At 44.6% G+C, this 15,993-nt stretch overlaps 1 protein-coding gene across 1 annotated transcript in view; it reads left to right on the top strand.

Moving 5' to 3' along the window:
* Window positions 1–15,993, top strand: part of PRKG1 (protein kinase, cGMP-dependent, type I) — a 517,290-nt gene that overhangs the window by 463,718 nt on the left and 37,579 nt on the right. The window lies entirely within an intron of this gene.

The following is a 15,993-nucleotide window of genomic DNA, read 5'->3' as shown; positions in this document are numbered from 1 at the left end:
GGTGCAGCATTATCTGGCTTTTCCATTAGAAAGGAATCCGTACCCAGCGCCTGTTTGTCATATTTATACGTCTAATAAAACATAACACTGCCAGCTTAGGCCTGTTCATTTGTATTTTATGCTTTCGCTCTTTACTCTCAGTTTCTATGGGAACCTGGGCTGTTACAGCAATAGAGAATAAAGAGATGAAGAGAGGTCTTCGAAAACATAACTCCATTTCTCTGCTGAATTGCCGGCGTGGTATAGCAGGCGCAAACACGCTTGAAGCCAAATAAACTTGGGAAGGGAAAAATCAAGGCAAGTTAGAAGTGAGAAAGTTGATGGTAGTTGAGTTTCCTCCCTCCAGAAGCATCCTGATGGCGTGCTTTTGTGCTTTTTCCTTTGAAAATCCATGTATGATGCTTAAAAGTTAGGTTTACCTTTTTCTGAGGAGGAGATAACCATTTTACGTTGCTTACGTTTGTGGCTATTTTAGTGCAAAGTGCTCCGCTGCAAATAAAAATTAAAAAAAAAAAAAAAGACAACTCTCCTTTTGGTATATTTAAGTATAACTCCTGAGTTGGAAATGTGATGCGCATGTGCAATTCCATACATTTTGCGTACATATAGTTCATATATTACAGTATATCGTTTAGTATCCACCGCTTCGGTTATCTCTCGGTGAATCAAGGTGAGTAATGTAGATGAGCTGGAATAATTAGTAGGAAATAATTAGAAAAACCTCCAGAAGGACGTTTCTTGCAACGCCACCGTATGTCTTATGAATTCTTTGTGAGATGTTTTGCGTTTCAGTCTAACTTGGAGGAATATGAACGTAATGCTTTGAATACAGATCGTCTATGGCTACACTGAAAATGTAAAGGTAAATTTTACATCTTTCAACGGATCTGGATTTGGCAAACTTTGCAAGGATATATATACACGGGGAAAAAAGGCTCAGAAACAGTGGAGTTTAGTAGGGCTAATACTTATAAGACTTAAAAGCTGTTTCTGAAACATGTAATTTGTTTTAATGTTCATATGTATCAAGGTGGATGTTCACAGCTGTGTTCCTAAGTACCTAGAAATGTCTATCCACAGATAGTGAGATATTCCTCACAGACTCAGCTGAAACAAGGGCACCCTTTGGGACGCGAAGTAGTATTATCTCTAGACTATTTTTTTCTCACAAATGCGTATTTTTAAGGCGAAGCGGGCCTGTTCGAGACCATGTGGTCTATAGGCTCTCTCCAGAACCCACGTTTCTCTGCAGGTTGATGTGGCGATCACCTTGAGATAACCCAGCTCTTGGCAGATGGCTTTTCTTCTGGCTTCTGCCTGCCTCAAAGCTGCTTTGAGTTGGTATTGCTGAGTTCGGTTTAGTAAGCTGGAGCGTGAGATGAACTCGTGTGGCTTCCCCTACTCCCACTCTTCGGGTCTGGAAGGAACAGGGTGGCTAAAAACCTTTAACTTCTCAGTAGTGCTGAACAGCGCCAGGAGTAACCCTGGGCAAGTTGCTTTTCTCTGTTCCTTTGGCTCCCTGATCTGAAAAACAGCATTTAAGATCTATTAATCCAAGGTACTACATCAGAAATTGATATTGTTATATTATCTCCCTCATCCCACGCTACAACTTCAGGATATGTCTCAATGTTTATGCTTCCCGGTCGCTTTGTTCTTGCAGTGAAATGATTTTAAAATGATCTTTTAAAATAATGTTCAAAAGGGGAGCGGTGAGCACTTGACCTCTTAACGTAACATCTAGAAATAGTTTTTTACCCATGCCAGGAAGGTGTTTTGTGGGTCTTTATTTTCAGGCATCTCTTTACAGGTGGTTTTACAGTCCGTATCTGCTGACCATGAGATTGCCTTTGCAGTCTTTATCAAAGATGGGAGTACGTGGGCCAAAGTCTCACTCAAACTGATTTTTCCTTTTTTTTTTTTTTTTATTATTATTTCAATGAGAGAAACTTAATTTTCCCCTTCTCCTGGGCAAATCTGTGTCACTTTAAGCTGTTCCTTCCCCAGATTATGCGAGACTTTCTGTCCTTGGTATTGATGTGCTCTGCAGCCTTCTGAAACATCCTTTTGTGCTTTGAAATATATTTTAATTGTTCCAAAAGAAGAGAATAAATGAAATAGCAACTAGATTCACTTCCCTTCTGCTCCAAAGGTAGTTTTAGGGCTTTATGTTTTGTAGATGTTTGTCAGGGTAAACACTGATGCAGCAGCCTGGTCCTTCTGGCGCTGCACATCCCCATGGTGGGAGAGTACTGAAGATCATGGCAGAACCCTGTGGTCTCCAGAAAGCAGTCTCTTTCCACCTCCACTGAAGGATTTGGACCTCTCCACTGGCCTACGGATTGGAATGATGTTGACAACTTCATAAAGGTTTACTAAAGACGTAGCCCAGTCAATTAAAACAACTGAGTTGGTTATGGATGGTTCACCCATCTCAAAATTGCCAGGATGCCAGGTGAGCCTAAGAGGAACAGAAGATCTTTTGGCTGGTGATGAGCTTCTAGGGCTTGAGAAGTTGGGAAGAGTAGTTTGCTAGTATCTGCTGTGGGCTAGGATGTTCTTGGGGATGTCAGAGGGTCTCCACAGGATGTAGAAGACTTTCAGCTGGTAAGGATTGGTAAATCTGACCTACCACTCTGTAGCATCATAGCTCAGATCTGTCGGTGGCAGAGAAGATATGATTGCATGAAGAGATTGTATAGTACACATTGAGGACCCAGGTGGCAAATTTAGCCCCATCATTGTGAGAGTTCCTGAAACGAGATCTGGAGTCCCGATTCAGATGGCAGGCAGCCTCTGCATCCCCGTGATAACCACAGGATCTCTGCTTCAGCCCCCTCAGGAAGAGCTGGAGGAGGAAATGCTGCAATGATCTCAAACCTCTGCCCTTGGATTCCGAGAGGTCGCCTGCTGTGCACTGCCCGGTTGTTTGATCTACTGGACACCCGACCTTTTGGTTTACGGGGGAAACGTTATCCCTTCAGTTTATCGCTACCGACTCCCACGCACATCCGAGCGCGGGATGCCAGAACCTGGGACTCCCTCGCCCCTTCCCATAGCTGGGCAGCGGCCAGCAGAGCTGCACCTCTCCTCGTCTCCTCAGGCTTTTGGGTTTCCTCCATGCAACTTCTAGCTGGTGTCATCCTAAGTAGGCGCCATACATCAATTAGCACTCACGAGGAGTATCCAAACCATATCAGGATGCTTCCAAGGACAGACAAGCTGAAGGAGGCTGCTCCAAAGTGCAGGTGTCTTTGGCAAACCTCTTACCCCCTGGGTCAGCCATAATGGGGAACTGCTGTAAAAACTAAGGATTAAGGGAAAAATATCACAAAAAGGGTGGGTTCATGCTGCTGCAGCCCAGTGGTTGTCAACAGCAATAAAGCATGAAACTACACGTGTAAAGACGACGTAGTAGGAAACACCGAGCCGCCGGGACAAAGGCATGAGATTAATTTGGGAATAATATCTGTTCTCGAGAAATCACGGTAAATATAGGAGTAATGTAGAGTATTAGAGCAGCTAAGCAGGAAACAAAGAGCAGGGAAGGCAAATTAGTCATGTCTGACTAATCTGATAGCCTTGTATGATGGTGTGACTGGATGGGTGGATGAGGGGAGGGCAGTGGATGTTGTCTACCTTGACTTTGGCAAGGCTTTCAACACTGTCTCCCACATCATCCTCACAGGAAAGCTTAGGAAGTGTGGGTTAGATGAACGGACAGTGGGGTGGATTGAGAACTGGCTGACAGATAGAGCTCAGAGGGTTGTGCTTAGTGGTGCAGAGTCCTGTTGGAGGTCAGTAACAAGTGGTGTCCCTCAGGGGTCAGTACTGGGTCCAGTCCTGTTCAATATATTCATCAATGATCTGGATGAAGGGATAGAGCGTACCATCAGCAAGTTTGCTGATGACGCAAAACTGGGAAGATTGGCGGACACACCAGAAGGCTGTGCTGCCATACAGCGTGACCTCGCCAGGCTGGAGAGTTGGGCAGAAAGAAACCTTATGAAGTTCAACAAGGGTAAGTGTAGGGTACTGCACCTGGGGAGGAATAACCCCATGCACCAGTACAGGTTGGGGGCTGACCTCCTGGAGAGCAGCTCTGTGGAGAGGGACCTGGGAGTCCTGGTGGACAACAGGATGACCATGAGCCAGCAATGTGCCCTGGCGGCCAAGAAGGCGAATGGCATCCTGGGGTGCATCAAGAAGAGTGTGGCCAGCAGGTCGAGGGAGGTCATCCTCCCCCTCTACTCTGCCCTGGTGAGACCGCATCTGGAGTACTGTGTCCAGTTCTGGGCTCCCCAGTTCAAGAAAGACAGGGAACTGCTGGAGAGGGTCCAGCAAAGGGCAACAAAGATGATTAGGGGACTGGAGCACCTTTCTTATGAGGAAAGGCTGAGGGACTTGGGTCTCTTTAGTCTAGAGAAAAGAAGATTGAGGGGGGATCTTATTAATACATACAAATACTTAATGGGAGGATGCCAGGGGGATGGGAGCAGTCTTTTTTCAGTGGCGCCCAGTGATAGGACGAGGGGTAATGGGCATAAACTTGAACATAGGAAGTTCCATCTTAACATGAGAAGGAACTTCTTTACTTTGAGGGTAGTGGAGCACTGGAACAGGCTGCCCAGAGAGGTGGTGGAGTCTCCCACTCTGGAGACATTCAAAACCCGCCTGGACGCTGTCCTGTGTAACGTGCTGTAGGTGACCCTGCTCTGGCAGGAGGGTTGGACTAGATGAGGCTGCCCAGAGAGGTGGGGGAGTCTCCCCCTCTGGAGCCATCCCAAACCCGCCTGGACGCCGTCCTGTGCCACTGCTGGAGGTGCCCCCGCTCTGGCAGGGGGGTTGGAGGAGGTGATCTCCAGAGGTCCCTTCCAACCAGTCTGGGATTCTGTAAATGTGCAGCGGAGGCAGAGAGGGCAGCATATTTCAACGTAGCCACTCGCTCAACACCAGCAGCTGCCACTGGGGTTGGAGGCTCTGGGAGAAAAACCTTTTTTTCACAGCCTTTTGGCAGAAATAGGCTTGTCCTTCCCTCTGTGAACCCAGCGGAGGCGTTTGGCCCCTCTGAAGCCTCCGCAGCTTTGGAAATACCACGACGGCTGTCAAATGGGCTGTCGCAGGTCTTGCATAACCTTGCGTCGAAAGCATTGAAACCCACTCTGCTAGAAAGTAAACAAACGAAACACTTATTTTTATGCTGTAATAAGAGAAAATACTGCTACCTGTTTAAAAAGCAAATTTTTATTTAGCCCTGCTGGATCCTGATCCCCACGCATCACTTCCAAACGAGTTCTCACCCTCCCTGCCTTGCCTGGCGGTAATCGGGAGTCAACAGCATTCGACGCTGAAGTGCTCTGACAGTAGAATTTCGCGAAATGACGCTCGTTTGGCACGTAGCTGAGTTCAGGCCTTTTCTAATGCGTTTTCAGGCAAAGGGAAGCTAATTTGAAACCACTGCTGCTAATTCCAGGAAAAGAAGGCAGCATTAAGTCTCCTTTGGGAGTTTCAAGTGACAGCGTAGCCATTAGCGGAGTGGAAACGCAGGAAGGCGATCTTTATCAGAAAGCATGTGTTTGGCTTTAGAGTTCTTCCCCAGAAATCACTATTTACCGTTTGGCTAAGTATTATTTTACTACATTAAAAAAAAATAAGTGTTTTTGGGCCTCTCCGTCCTCTTGGTGAGCAGCAGTTAGAATTTTGTTGTTCCCTGACGATGCTGAAAGAGGGATGAGAAAAACCTGCTCGTTAAAGGAAGTGTGCGATCCTCTGAGAACAGAAATGGACTTTTGGAACGTTTTTGTGTACAGATTGACCACCGGGTGATACTGGAGAAGTGTTTGCAGTGCAAGAAATCCTTGCTGTGATCTGGGCTTTGTATCGTATCGTAGAGCAGAGGGGATCATCCCTTTGTGACTGCTTCAGTTTCTGTTGGAAAAAGCAACTCTTGGCATCCTTGTTCCACAAAGATACTTAAGAGTTTAATGGAAAAAAAATATTGGGTTTATTACAGTAGTAGAAACAGTGGCACAGTCCTCCTCTTATGTGGGCCAAGGAGGATGCTAAGCAATGTTTTCTGGTCCCAAAGCCCTTTGGGACCTCTCATGAAGTTCATGACCGCCAGCATCGTTTCAGTGTGCAAAATTCTGCTCCTTCATGTAACACCTTTACAACAGCAAACCCATCAAGCCTAGAGAGGCTGTAAGAGTATTCAAGGAAATACCACTACATGCCTGCCCTGCTTCTCCATGTGCTGTTCTCCAGAGGAGATACTAAGCAAAATGGACCTTTGACCTGATCCCAGACATCCCACAGGTGATCTGTTCTTGAATAAGTCTCCTAATGTATCTTCATTTTACAGATAAGGAAAGAGATTTTACAGATAAGGAGAGATGAAGCGAATTAAGGAGAAGTCAGAAAAGCCAAGGAGCTGGCACCGTCCGACTCTCTCCCATCTTGAGTCCTCAGATGTAAATGTAACCAGTGGAGGAAACAGTGGAAAAATCTTCACCTGCAGAATTATTTCCCATTTAATGAGATAACATAGGGTCATCATAGCAAATAGCTGTAATTTTGGTTTCAGTTGTGAAAGAATTAGTCTGTAAAACTTAGGTACTTAAATGTGGAGAAGAGTTCCTTGTCGCAGACCGTGTACAGCATTACCCCAGTTACTAATATTAAGGCTTTAGATACTTCCAGAAAACCCCACAGATTTTAGTGAAGTAGTGTCTCCCTCTTTAAGTAAATCTTAAAAATGCCAAACTGTAGTCAGTTTTCAGGCCAGAGGGTCCCAGCCTGCTCCATCGTTGGTCATGTAGAGGCATTTCCCGCTGACCAGCCCTATTGCCTTTCTCTGAGCGTTTCCCAGCACTGCTCTGCGTGCACCACGGTGGACTAGAAGGGCACGGAGGTACCGGGTGCTGTAGGTTTGTATGAACGCAGCCTGGTTTCTGCCCCTTTCCGAGTAAACCCTGACGTTCAGTCTATCTTCTTGACCATGTCTGAGCCATTAGCTGATGGTTTCACAGGACTTACAAAGTCTTGAGGGGGAATGATCATCTCGGAGCCTGTCTTTTGACATTAGAAGTTTGGGTTATTTTTAATATGTGTACCAGTTCATCTCTGTTTCATTTCATCTGACACTTTATTGGCAAGCCACCGAATCTCCTAAGGTCCTTCTGCAGCTCTTCATGGTTCACCCTGGTTTTTTCTGCTACTCTGAATAGCTTAATGTCAACAGGAAACCTCGGCGCTCTGCTATTGAACCTTTATGCACATGAATTATAAGTCCATCAAACAGCACAGGTCCCAGCACAGCACCACGCAGGATCACAGGTGACTGACCTCCACTCTCTGAAGCAGTTACTTCTCCATGAGACCTTTCCTTTTGTGTCCTGGCGGCTTCTTGCCTTTAATTGCCTTTGCTGGGGAGCCTTCTGAGGTGCTTTTTGGAAACCAAATAAACTCTGTCGAACAGAATCAACCTTAGGCATGAACCCTCGGTAACTCTAATATGTCCCTTTATGGAAGACAGCATATCTAATTAGTTCCTGTGTCTGCTTATTCTACTCTTGATGATAGTTTTCACTAATGAAGGTACAGACGATACAAGCCGTAGCTCCCCCGATAACCTCTGCAAACCTTTTCAAGTATTTTTACTGCCTCCTGGGGAAGCAGTGAGAATGTTAACCTACCGGTCAGCACGTATGTACGTACCTCCAATGTATTTGCGCTACCTATAGGAAAGGGGGGGACACGACATGGGGCACCTTGGAGGGCTGCAGGTAATGCAGAGTATTGACATGGGGATAAACTGGGAACGTTGGAGTTGTTTTGTGAACATAATGACATTGTTTGGGGGGAAAAAAAAATGAAGCAGCTCATGAAAGCAGGATAGAAACCAAATTAAAGTCTGTAAGCGTACAAGAAATGTCTCCCCAAGGCCCGGCCTTGGTAAAGCTGTTTGAAGCGTATGGGTGTGTGGCAATGAGCTGAAGGGTCGCCTGTGGAAACGTGGGATATTCCTGCCCTCCAGTGGAAGCATGGGAAAGTGCCTTTCAGAAGTTGTCTCAGCTGGAAAACGGATGGGAGCCCGTTAAAGGGATGCTAAGGAGCGTCCAGCTTTTGATCCGTTGTCCCTTGAATTACCGTCAGTGTTTCTGCACAGAGTCCCGTGGTCCTCTCTAGGTTCACCTGCCCGTACCTGCTGGTACACCCATGGTTACTTCTGCTCAATTAAATTTTCCAAATCTGGGGCACTGAACGAAGTAGATGATGTGTAGCCGGTGACGTTTCAGTGTTGTAGTATGGGAGCATGGCTTGGAGGTGTGTTTTGGGAAGCACTAAATGTTCACGTCATGTCATGTCAATGTCATGTTCAGCTCCTGGAATGCCATGAGCCCTTCTCCAAAATGAGCGGAGTACATGAGAGGTGCGTTAGGAAATTTTTTCCTCCATTAGAAGAGTGGCAAATGAGTTGTTGAACTGCTGTGACGTGAAGAGTTTTGAGCCTTCTGGCTTCCTGGTGTTCCCCAAACGAGACGACTTGCATCACTTTTCAAGCCAAGGAGTCATCTGCAGGAGAAAAACTTGGGGGTTAGGGTAGTTTGTTTGGTTCCTTTTTTTTTTTTTTTTCTCTCTCTAATTAGCACATGATAATATTCAAATGTTGACAAAGCACTTGGTAGTTTTCTCATGTGGTGCGTTTAGGATTTGCATCAGTGGGTAAGTGAGAACTATGCTTTTTCCTCACGTTAGGCACCATGTGTTAAATAAATGTCTGATTAAAACTTCCTTTTATCTAGTAGAGACAAGTTGTAAGATTGAACAGCTCATCTCTCCCCATGTAGAACACAAACAGGCTTCCAGATCAGGCACCAGGCACTGTGAAACACGACTTTCTGGGTTTTTTTTAATGCTATTATACATCACAAGTAGGGGCCTTGAGTTTCTCAATTTATTCCAGTTATATACAGATGCATAGGAAGTGCCAATATAGGAGTGGCCTCCCTGCATCAAGATGTAGCTAACCCTGTCTCTGACCGTGCCCAACAGCAGGTGTCTAGGAAGGAGAATAAGAGCAAAGAGATGTTTATTGATTTGCCATCCACCGGTCTCCAATGATTAGGGACTCGTGGATGTCCTGCATATAGGTGCTGTCTATATATTTAGTAGCCCTCAGTGATTTTTTTTCCCCCCCCGAATCTGTTTAGCTGTTTGCCATGGCACACCCAAGCTTTAGACCTTTGTCATCTCCTTCCCGAGTTGTATTTTTCCCAGGAAGAAGCCCCTAACTTAGTCGTTCCTGCAACAGAAACCAATCCAGACCTGTGCTCCTTATCATCACACTTCTCGGTTCCTTTTCCAGTTGTATGGCGTAGGATTTGAGATGGGAGGGGGGGTAAAGGTAAACAAATCAACCCATTACTGCATGTATAAGATGAGGATTTTTTGTTTCCCTGATGATCACCGCTGCATTTCTGACAGGATTTCAAGTGAATGTATTATCTTGTCCCTCGGTATCTTTAAGTCCTTGTGCAATTTTTCACCTTGGGCTTTTGTTTGCTGTGGTTGGTGATTTAATATCCTTGACCAGTGTTGTCATTTTACTTATTCCCGCCCCCCCCTCCCTTTTACAAATCACCTATAAAGATGTTGAGCAGGAGAGATTTGAGCACTGTTGGCCTCCATCCATTAGGAAAACCAGCCGTTTATTACTATCTGCTGTTTCCTATTTTCAACCTTTTTTTAATCAATGCAAAGACCTTTCCTCTCATCTCACAGCAGCTTAATTTCTCTAACAGCCTTCCAAACCTTGTCAAATGCCTTTAGGAAATCCAAGCCAACTATATCAACCAGATCTCTCCTGCCCATGTGTGTGTCGAACTCCTTCAAAGAACTCCAGTAGACTTGTGAAGCGCGTTGGCTCTTCCCCAAAGAAGTCAGATTTATCCATGTGTCAACTAATTCTGTTAGGACAGATGTTGGGCTTAGTCAAGTACAGCGCTCTGGATCACATCAAAAAGCCACTTCCATCCCTCGGCAGGCAGAGCTGGTTACAAACCACAGTTAGTAGTTCACCTTGAGTTCATGGAGAAGTGCTGGGTGAACACCATCTGGGCCTGGAGATGGGTTAACGTTCCTTTGGTCGACTCGGGTCCCCTACTGACACTTCAGTTGGAGGCGGTTACTCTGGTGATTCCCCTGGGAAGGAAGAGTGCGGTGGGAGGGATGTCCCCAAGGTCTTCCGTGTTGAACCCAGGGGTAAAAAGTGCAGTGAGCTTTTCTCACATGGCTTTGTTCTTCTCAGTGTGCTCTTTCTAGAGCATGAGCCTCTGGAGACCCTACAGCCTACGGTCAGGCTCCTTGCTGCTGCTGTGATTGAGAAGGATTTATTGTTTGTTTTTAAGCCTTTTGAAGTTGTTACTTATTTCTTTTTTTTTTTTTTGTCCTGCCTGATGGTGTTTTTCCTTTCAACCGGACAGGGTTTGATTCTTTTTTTCTTTTCTCTTTATTGATTTGTTTGAAACTGCTTCATATTTGAAGGATGCCTTCTTGCTTTTCATGTACTGTCTCATCCTGCTGTTCAGCCACACCAATTTCCTTTTGACCTATCCTAGGTCCGCATTTTCTAGATGGTATGTTTACTATATGCTTCCAGAGACCTATGTGCTGCTGCTAAGATTTAACTCTCCTAATCAACTCTTTTAGCTACTCTTTGAATTCTTTTTTTTTGTTATTATTTTTAAGTGCAAGAACAGTGCTTTTATTTTAAATCTCTTTTCAGACCTCCAGCTGTGTTAAATGTCAATACATCGTGGTTTCTATTACAGGGAGGTTCTTCAATGGGTCTGCTTTGAAATGGGTCTTGCATATCATTCAGCATCAAGTCACAAATTTTCTTTGTTCTTGGGCCACCTGATCAGCCATCTCCTAAAATAATCATTAATTGTGCCTAAAAATTTAGGCTTGACGGCTTATCTAGAATTTGTTGCACGCTCATGCTGGGTATCTTCTCTTTGCTGAGGTCTTGTCAGAGCTCCTTCAGCAGATCACAGACACTGTTGCCCGTCTGATGGGTGGTCATTGATGTCATCCTAATACTCTTTTTCCCTGTTCAGGCTGGAATTTCCATCTACAGATGATCTGCATGACTCGATCATTAGATTTATTAACACAACAAATCATTCTTTCCTTAGGACAGTTTGTTTGGTGTAGCCTTCATGTTTCCAGCCTCTTCTGTGGCTGCTATTATGTCATCCCAGCGATGATCATTTCGTGCCTCCTATATGTTCGTCATGCCATAGCCTTGTTGAGAGCTACACCTTCTGCTTCTCATATCCTTCTTTCTTGGACCTTTCTTAGATGTTTGTGGGATGGTGCATGTACAGTTGCTTTGGTTTTTTGATTTCTCCACATTTTCTTTAAATCGGCCCTCTGTTTTGATGCTTTTTCTTGGCTTTTGCCAGATACTGGCCTTCCTTATTTGTGCAGAGTTGTTCAGCTTCAGGGGAAACTTTCTGCCTCTGCAGCGTCTACCCACGTGAAGCCGAAAGGACCTGCATGGCCCGAGACATTGATTTTGCTTTTGAAAGCGATTCTCACACAAAAAAAAGCTAAGTCAAATCAAAAGCGGGTTTGACACAGGGTGATACCGGGATGGGGTTGGTTATGTGGAGCCCAATTTCACTGATCTCTTCCCACAGTTTCATCTGTCTGCCAGAATAAACAAGCGGGGCGAAAAACCTCGCTTTGTGTGCACACGTACTTGCTTTGTAAGGAAAAATCTGCTTCCTGCCTGCTTCCACTTTTTCGGTAGGATTTTATGTAATATTTCCCTCCTCCCTGCCTTCCCCTCATATGCCACCTTTTTTTTTTTCAAAGTAAATTAGGATGAAACATGCCAGATGCAACAACTTCCACCAGCAATGCTGGCATGGCTGGAGCACTCCGACGTTGGCCAAAGGGATAAAAGCTGGAGGGTTTTGCGGTAATACTTTGGGAGGTTTAGTCTGGCGACCCCGGTGCGATAGCTCGCTGAAGATCTACAGGCATTTGGGGGGAGTCACTGGATTAAGAGAACGTCATTCACCCATCTGCTACAGCGACGTCTCCAGGTCCTAACACGCATGGGTCTACTTGAGAATTTGGAAGAGGCTGCAGGAAACATTGTAGACATGTCTCTGGGCAGCCCTTGGAGAAGAATTTCTAGATACACTGCTAAGCCTAAATTTTTAGGCACAATTAATGATTATTTTAGGAGATGGCTGATCAGGTGGCCCAAGAACAAAGAAAATTTGTGACTTGATGCTGAATGATATGCAAGACCCATTTCAAAGCAGACCCATTGAAGAACCTCCTCACCCTTGGCTACAAGTTCACTCAAGGTAGACTGCTGCTTCTTAGCAGTCGTCAAGCTGGAAACCATCTAGCAAGTGGTGTTTTTTTTTCCTAGATGATTAGGGCCACTTGAGAAAAGAAATGTGGGCAAAACATAGTGCACGCAATCCCATGGGACTTGAACAAATGTGCACTAAGTAGCCAACACAGCCAGTTGGACAAGTAAGTATGTCTTAACATCAGCAATACATCGATCTGTTCTCCACATTCTTTAAAAGATCTAAGAGAAGGAAAACTGCGACCAAGTCTTTTAAATCTGAGCATTGATGTTGCCATGGTGAGCCTTTATTTATGCAGGCAACACAGTCCTCCATTAAGGCTGGAGGCGAGAGGGCCACTTAGTGTTTACGTGCTTAGATGAGCAGATTTGGGGTTCATGGGATCTAATTAGCAGTTTGCAGCCAGATTGTGAGGTTTTGTAAAGTAAAAGAGCAACAAGCAGAACTAACTGTGATTTGAGCAATTTTGAGCTGTAATTAGGCTGAATTTTCCTTGAGATCACGCCTCACTTTCCAAGGCTGTAACACGGCCGTGGCTCTTCCCCGGTAACTCCCAACAAGTTGTCTTAAAATAACTTTGGTGTTCTTCTCTGGTATGTAGTGGCACCTTTGAACCAAGTTTGGTAGCTGGGATTTATTGACCTTAAAGAGGTCATTTGGAGTTTTAATATGAACTGCTTTTTTCGTGAGTACTTCTCATCAGCATGGGTTTTCCTTGGGGTTTTCCTAAGGAAAAAATAAGGGATCTGTAGGTATTTTCTCTGAAGTCAATCAGAAAAGTGAAAGGAAAAACCCTTGATGGTTTATCTTCCAAATGTATTTTCTTGTCGACGGATCCGAACTTTTAAATTCAGAGCTAATGAGGAGAATAGAGAGAAGCCAGTGAATTGTCTCCTTCCTCACATAATACTTTTTTTTCCTTCTAAATTATTCAAAGGCATCCCCATGGCAGGTTTATTGTCCACTGACTTTGTATTACTTTAAAAGTTAGGGTGTGAGTGCTACAACAGAGTACAGTATTGCCGAGTATACCTATACTATAGCTGATTCAGCTGGTGAATCTGGGGATTTAACCCCAAATTTCATCTTGGTAGTGACCCATGATTTAGGAAGAGTCACACAGGAATTAATAAGCTATAGGTAAAAAATTCAGGGCAATCCTTCAATGAACTGCATTTGACTCCAGCCGTGTCACCCTGCAGTGGGATGTTAGATGTTGTGCTGCCACCCGACAGCATAAATCTCATATTTTATTCTGTAAGGTCGCTTATTCATATTAGCGTTAGCGTGTGAGGAGGGAAACATGCCAAGAAGGCCATTAAGGCATAATATGGCTGGCTGCTGGCGTAGCAAGTTTAAAAAAGCCGGCTGGAGTGCATCGCGCTCTCGGTTCGTTCCCATCATCCGGGCAGAGGAGCTTTCTCTTCGCGATGCATGGGTCTGAGAGCACGAGATAAATGGTTTTTTGCAGTTTGGTCCTTACCCCACACCTCTGTTGTAATGAGCACAGCTGAAGGAAAAACAAAACAAAACAAAACAAACCACCACCCCCCCCAAAAAAAAAAAAAAACCAACAGCTTTCTTTGGAGTAGGGCTGGGGTGGCCAGGACATGGAAGCTCTCAGTGGACTGCAGTGAGCTAAAGCTATCTTTTGTCTAGTGGGTGTAATATTGCAACTGAATATCCTTAAAAAAAGCAGAGTGAAGCTCAAAAAAAAATCCGGTACCGCATACCAGCTGGCATCGAAACATGGTGATATTGGGGTATGTGTAGAGGAAAGATACTAAACCAGTGTTTCTTCCACCCAGCAACTGTGATGGTACCCGTTGCCCATGGAAAGCTGTAGGGATATTTCTAATTAATATGTCGAATTGTCAAGGAAGTGCATTACAGAAATACGTGATTTGAACGTGAATTTATTTGGGAAGAAAAGATGTTGGTAAATAACTTTTTTAAATGATCTTTCATTTTATATTTGATGTTATTTTCATTGAAATGAAGTTAAGTTGTCACGGTCTGAGTGGAGCATTTGAGAGGTGCCGTGAAAAATGATTTGCTTTTCCTTAGAATGTTGTTTAGCATGGAATTTCAGGTTGGCCTGTTGCTTCCTGGAGCCAGAAAAAAAGTTATTCATGTTTTACTTTTCCGCCGTTGCCAATGAGTTTCCCACCCAGGTTAACCCAGCAGGTCATAGGCAGTGGTGCTATCAGCAATTATTTTGGGTTCAATCCTTCACTGCTGAGCCAAGATAGCGATGCAATACAATGGCAATGAGGCAGTTTCTTTGGTCTTTAGCTGGTAACATCCAGAGATTTAAAAAAGACCCAAAAAAAAGGAAAGGAGGGGGGAGAAGAAGAAGCACCACCACCCCCTTAAGCAATATCTTTTAATACTGTACAGAACAGGAAACACCACCAGAGGAAGGAATACTCCACATCCTCCCTCCGCCCCTTTTAATTAAAATTGATTAAAGTCTTGGTTTTGTAAGTCGGCCTATTCCGTAGAGTATCTTGTTTGAACTCTTGCGGGCCATTCTCAGCATTAGGCGTTATTACAAAAGCGCAAATGTTATTTTAACCAAAGCTGAAACCAGAATTTCCCAAAGTAGGACCTGGAGAATGTCCTGCTGGAAGCATCGGGCTGTTCCGTTAGAAGCTGAAGGAGAAACAGGCGGGTCTAGAAAATAAAATACGCATTTCAGTGATGACCTCCCTTTGACTTCCAGGGCAAACCAGGGACTCTGTTCCCTAAAAAGCATCCTGACAACCTTCTGCTCTATTGAAAGCACTCTGCTTCATACCTGTATGGCGTTGTCATCCCCCCCGTCAGCTGGCATTTTATATCCCAGTTTGTTTGGTTCTGCCACCAAAATTTTGGCTTGTTTCTGGCACGTGAGCATTGTGCGGGTGTGCAATAACGGGGTGCAGGCAGGCAAAGTACGCCGGTATTTACACAAACCCGTATATCTGCTTGAATCGGAGACAGGAGGGTCGTTTTTTCAGAGCAGTTTGATTGCGAGCTTAGATACGGTCGTGCGTTTTAAAGGGAGCGATGCGTTTGCCCCATGTTACAAGAGGAGAGGATCCCACAGCAAACACCCGGGGGGTGGGGAGGTGAAATTTGGATTTTAGGTGTTTTTTTCCTAATAAAGTTGTTCCCTGCACATCCTTTGTTCAGATACAGTCCCACTGCGGGGCTCATAGCGTTGCTAGTCGGCAGGTACGGAACCCAATAGGCATAAGTTGTTTAATAAGGTATTACTGATCTCTTGGCACATTTAGGAGCTCAACAATATTAGCTTCGAAGTTAAGACTTTTTAAAGAGCCTGGATGATGAGAAGGTCTTTCTGAGCTGTTTTAACTGACTTTATTTGAGTGCATTCAATTACGTTTCTCAGTGAAATCGGTCTCTGTGTAATAGCACGTCTTCAAAGCCCCATAATTCAAACAAATCTTCTATTTGCTGAACTACTGAAACAGCTGACGACGAGCACAGCTTATTATGACAGCATAATATCATGTTCACAGTGCCGAGTTCTAATTGAAAAGTAATGTGCTTTTAAAAGCGGGGGGGGGGGGGGGGGTTTTTTTCTTTT

The sequence above is a fragment of the Charadrius vociferus genome, unplaced genomic scaffold (assembly GCF_000708025.1).
Source record: "Charadrius vociferus isolate BGI_N301 unplaced genomic scaffold, ASM70802v2 scaffold390, whole genome shotgun sequence".
Taxonomy (NCBI): Eukaryota; Metazoa; Chordata; class Aves; order Charadriiformes; family Charadriidae; genus Charadrius; species Charadrius vociferus.
Note: the sequence above shows the minus strand (reverse complement) of the source record. Positions and strands in the feature narration are given on the sequence as shown.